This window comes from Oncorhynchus keta, chromosome 9 (assembly GCF_023373465.1).
Source record: "Oncorhynchus keta strain PuntledgeMale-10-30-2019 chromosome 9, Oket_V2, whole genome shotgun sequence".
NCBI classification, from domain to species: Eukaryota; Metazoa; Chordata; class Actinopteri; order Salmoniformes; family Salmonidae; genus Oncorhynchus; species Oncorhynchus keta.
This window is the reverse complement of record NC_068429.1, coordinates 10,352,030-10,357,658: the sequence shown is the minus strand read 5'-3', so window position 1 is coordinate 10,357,658 and position 5,629 is coordinate 10,352,030. Positions and strand designations below refer to the sequence as shown.

At 44.3% G+C, this 5,629-nt stretch overlaps 1 long non-coding RNA gene across 1 annotated transcript; it reads left to right on the top strand.

Annotated features, from left to right (window-relative positions):
• The first annotated feature begins 515 nt into the window (after nt 1-515).
• Nucleotides 516-5,310, top strand: LOC118387961 (uncharacterized). Its single transcript, XR_004826474.2, has 4 exons — nt 516-607; nt 831-882; nt 1,086-1,175; nt 4,573-5,310. It is a non-coding gene; the product is annotated as an uncharacterized LOC118387961 (long non-coding RNA).
• Nucleotides 5,311-5,629: the final 319 nt, after the last annotated feature.

Below are 5,629 nucleotides of genomic sequence, written 5' to 3'. Positions count from 1 at the left end.
GTTGAGTTCTTTTGAAATAACATGATATTGTGTTCACTGAGTCTGTAGTTCAAGACCTACAGGGTAGAATAGCCACGTGCAAACGTGATTTTTAAAAAAAATAGTCAAGTAGTAAAGTATGGGGATGCAAAGTTGAACCTTGCCAGGAAAGCCTGTTACGGTCTCTCACCAAACGGTTAACCCTAATTGGAGCAGGTTGAGGTCTACGGACTGGAAGATTTTACAGTATTACTCTGGCAATGTGGTCTCCATAAATGGCTCCATTTGTCCATGATCCTAACACTAAATGAGTGTGCACGTACAGGTTAGGTTTCTGGTTTGAATCGCAGACCAAATGTTGAACTATGATTTGTCAGTAACCCGATGAGGCTGATAAAACACTCACACTGCCGGTAAAATTGACATGGTTGATAGTTCCCTAATTCTCAGAGATTATTTTTAGAAGTCAGCATGCAACAGCAAAGAAAACAAGCAACGGTAGCAGAATGGCACGCCTAATGGCTATGTTGCTGGGATCTTTTGCCTGTGTCAATTGGCCCAATCATTACCGCGGAAAGTAGGGGTGCTCAGGGTGCTGCAGCAACCCCGGAAAAATACGAATAAAAAAGTATGTGAATTATTATTATATTTTTCGAACTTGACTTGCGCTAATTTCATTAGGGTTGAACAGTTCTTAAAGAGGAAGTTCAGTATTTACAAACTTAATCTTGGTACCAGCAGAAAAATTACTAAATCAACTGAAATCAGCTATCACTTCCTTTTACATTTAGCTAGCGTTGGATAAAGTAGTGCAACTTCCCTTTTAACCTCTGCTGCTCATATCATTTCAGCTCAAGCAGTAAGGCTGAAATCAGCAAGACAAGTTGCTGAAATACAGTCAAGGTAGCGTACGCACAATAAATACAATTCAAAAGTTTAAGAGAAAACTAAATGTTTATGGTTACCGCTGCTATAAATTCAAAAAATATTTTGGTGCTGAAAATGATAAATAGTCACCTCATGCATTTGTCTCCTCCTTGTTGAACAATAGGTGCCCGTAGATACAAACATGTTTCAGTACCTGCTTTTCTACCTTATACCCACAGACAAACCAATGGTAGCTTTTTCCGTTGGATTTGAGGTTTTCTACAGAAATGTCCAGACAAATATTGGTCACTGCTACAACACCAACACAGGTATTTTTTCTACGTTGTTCTCTTATTGTCTTCAAGGTAAAGGACTGCTTTGCCTTCAGCTGTTTTACCTTCAGCTGCTTTACCTTCAGCTGCTTAACCTTCAGCTGCTTAACCTTCAGCTGCTTAACCATCAGCTGCTTAACCTTCAGCTGCTTAACCTTCAGCTGCTTAACCTTCAGCTGCTTTACCTTCAGCTGCTTAACCTTCAGCTGCTTAACCTTCAGCTGCTTAACCATCAGCTGCTTAACCTTCAGCTGCTTTACCTTCAGCTGCTTAACCTTCAGCTGCTTAACCTTCAGCTGCTTTACCTTCAGCTGCTTAACCTTCAGCTGCTTAACCTTCAGCTGCTTAACCATCAGCTGCTTAACCTTCAGCTGCTTTACCTTCAGCTGCTTAACCTTCAGCTGCTTAACCTTCAGCTGCTTTACCTTCAGCTGCTTTACCTTCAGCTGCTTTACCATCAGCTGCTTAACCGTCAGCTGCTTTAAGAGGAACAGCACAAGTATGAATGCTGCCATGTATAAGAACGTTGTACAAATTGCTACCCTTGTCTTCTGATGGAGATGATGTGACGACCGATTCAGTCACTTTGAAGATGGAGGAGGGAGACACAGTCTACCTTCAGCTGAGCGCACACGCTCATGTTGTCGGCTAGCGGTCATTCGCCCCGTCTTCAATGGTTTCCTACTCTTTCTTATGTGAGGAGAAAGCTGGGAATCCTTGTAACATTCAGAGAGACACTCTGTGTCCCAAATGACACCCTAATACCTACATAGTGCACTACTTTTGATGGACCACGGTCAAAAGTAGTGCACTACAAAGGGAATAGGGTGCCATTTAGGACACAGTCTCTGTATCCCTACAACCAATGTTAGAGAGAGCTAGAAGCATTGCATAAAACATGCCAGCTAAAAATTGAAAAGCGACTGACAGTCATGTCTACCTACAGTTTATATACAGGTGGTCCCGGGAATCAAACCCACTACTCTGGTTTTGCAAGCGCAATGCTCTATCAACTGGACTACAAGTACGTTCTAACTACCAGCACCTAACGTCCTCACAGTGTGTGCTCTCACGCTCCCTGCAGGACGCTCCCTGCAGGACGCTCCCTGCAGGATCTGGTTTACTTTATCCCGTTGAGTTTATGTGTAGCCTCGTATCACCGAACTGATGACCACTAAGCTATTAATCCATGTAGCAAAACAGGATGTAAGCTCTCGAGATTTTCCAGATGGTTGAAGGAGGCACAATGTGAACACAAATCTAGCTCTGATTGGATATATGTAAAACAAGGTTTAACTGTGAAATATGTAGTTGTTTAACTTACTAGTAATTTTCTTATTTCAATTTCAATTTTTTGGTTTGAAAACAATGGCCTCCTCCCCCCGTGGAAGACTTTTATCATTTGTATTGACTCTTTCAAAGCCATGGTTGCATAATAGCCAACACACAATCATTGTCTTAGACTTTGTTTACAGCTGAATGCTCCTTGGGTCCAATCACTAATGGGATTAAAGAAAGAGGTTGCTGCTGTTTATTCCCTTCTAACACACACACACACACACACACGCACGCACGCACGCACGCACGCACACAAATACAAGCAGACACAGACACACACAGACACACACACACACACACACACACACACACACACACACACACACACACACACACACACACACACACACACACACACACACACACACACACACACACACACACACACACACACACACACACACGCGCAAACACACACACGCACACAAACACACACACGCACACAAACACACACACACAGACACACGCACACAAATACAAGCAGACACAGACACAGACACACACACACACACACACGCACGCAAACACACACACACACACACACACACACACACACACACACACACACACACACACACACACACACACACACACACACACACACACACACACACACACACACACACACACACACACACACACACACACACACACACACACACACACACACACACACACACACACACACACACACACACAGCCCTGGGACTGAACTCCTCCCAATACAACTGGGTCCTGGACTTCCTGACGGGCCTCCCCCAGGTGGTGAAGGTAGGCATCATTACCTCTTCCACACTGATCCTCACCACGGGGGCCCCACAAGGGTGAGTCCTCAGTCCCCTCCTGTACTCCCTGTATACCCACGACTGTGTGGCCTCTCACAATTCAAACTCCATCATTAAGTTTGCTGACGACAGTACACTCTAGAACCTAAAACCGTTCTTCTTTGAAGAACCCTTTTTGCTTCCAGGTAGAACTCTTTTGGGTTATAATGTAGAACCATTTTCACAGAGGGTTCTACCTGGAACTAAAAAGGGTTCTCCTATGGGGACAGCTGAACCCTTTTGGAACCTTTTTTCTAAGAGTGAGGTAGGTCTGATTACCAAGAACGACTAGACGACCTACAGGAGGAGGTAGGCACTCTGACATGTGATGCCAAGGAAACAACCTCTCCCTCAACGGCTGGCAAAACAAAGGAGCTGATTGTGGACTTCAGGAGGAACCAGGCTGGGCACGCCACATCCTCATCAACGGGGTCGCCGTGGAGACGGTCAAAACGTATTCGTCGTTGACATCTCAGATAAGCTGAATGGTCAAACCACACGGACCCACATGGGTTAAGAAGGCACAACAGCGACTCTTCAACCTCAGGAGGCAAAAGAAATTCAGCCTGTCCCCGAGGGCCCTCACAGTGTTCTACAGGAGCACCATCGAGAGCATCCTGCCAGGCTACATTACAGCCTGGTATGGCTACTCCACCGCTGTGCATCGTAAGGCATTACAGAGGGTGGTACGCTCAGCCATTGGGTGCTCACTGCCTGCCCTCCAAGACACCTACAACATCAGGTGTCGCAGGAAGGCCAAGAAGATCATCAGGGAGCTTTTACCCCCAGACCATCAGTATAGATGGCAATAGCATACCATAATAGCATAATCATTTAGTAGCATAATAATATAGCATAGTAACATAGCATAATAAGATAGCATAATAACATATCATAATAACATAGAATAATAACATAGCATGATAACATAGCATAGTAACATAGCATAGTAACATAGCATAATAACGTAGCATAATAACATAGCATAGTAATATAGTATAATAACCTAGCATAATAACATAGCATAGTAACATATCATAATAACATAGCATAATATGTTGTATAATAATGTGTCAGCCTCCAGTATTTATGCTGCAGTAGTTTATGTGTCGGGGGGCTAGGGTCAGTTTGTTATATCTGGAGTACTTCTCCTGTCCTATTCGGTGTCCTGTGTGAATCTAAGTGTGCGTTCTCTAATTCTCTCCTTCTCTCTTTCTTTCTCTCTCTCGGAGGACCTGAGCCCTAGGACCATGCCCCAGGACTACCTGACATGATGACTCCTTGCTGTCCCCAGTCCACCTGGCCATGCTGCTGCTCCAGTTTCAACTGGCCTGGGCCCTAGGACCATGTCCCAGGACTACCTGACATGATGACTCCTTGCTGTCCCCAGTCCACCTGGCCATGCTGCTGCTCCAGTTTCAACTGTTCTGCCTTACTATTATTCAACCATGCTGGTCATTTATGAACATTTGAACATCTTGGCCACGTTCTGTTATAATCTCCACCCGGCACAGCCAGAAGAGGACTGGCCACCCCACATATGCTCTCTCTAATTCTCTCTTTCTTTCTCTCTCTCGGAGGACCTGAGCCCTAGGACCGTGCCCCAGGACTACCTGACATGATGGCTCCTTGCTGTCCCCAGTCCACCTGACTGTGCTGCTGCTCCAGTTTCAACTGTTCTGCCTTATTATTATTCGACCATGCTGGTCATTTATGAACATTTGAACATCTTGGTCATGTTCTGTTATAATCTCTACCCGGCACAGCCAGAAGAGGACTGGCCACCCCACATAGCCCGGTTCCTCTCTAGGTTTCTTCCTAGGTTTTGGCCTTTCTAGGGAGTTTTTCCTAGCCACCGTGCTTTTACACCTGCATTGTTTGCTGTTTGGGGTTTTAGGCTGGGTTTCTGTACAGCACTTTGAGATATCAGCTGATGTACGAAGGGCTATATAAATAAATTTGATTTGATTTGATAATAACGTAGTATAATAATATAGAAAATAGCCACCACTAGTCAGCTACCTGCTGCTCCCTCTTCATCTGTTTTGCCATGTATGAATATGTTATTCATAGTGTTTCTAAGGCCAAATTCCATATTTCAGCAAATAATTTTTAAATATTTTTGGGGATACCTACAGGGGTCCTAATAATCTAAATCAAACAGCTAAATGATCCTTGGTGTGACCATCTTACAAATTCCTTATGTTAGCTTAGTAGATTCCCAGCCGCGGGTTTTTTAAGAAGACACATTGTTACACTTGGACAACAATAGGTTTTGGGCGCCAATCT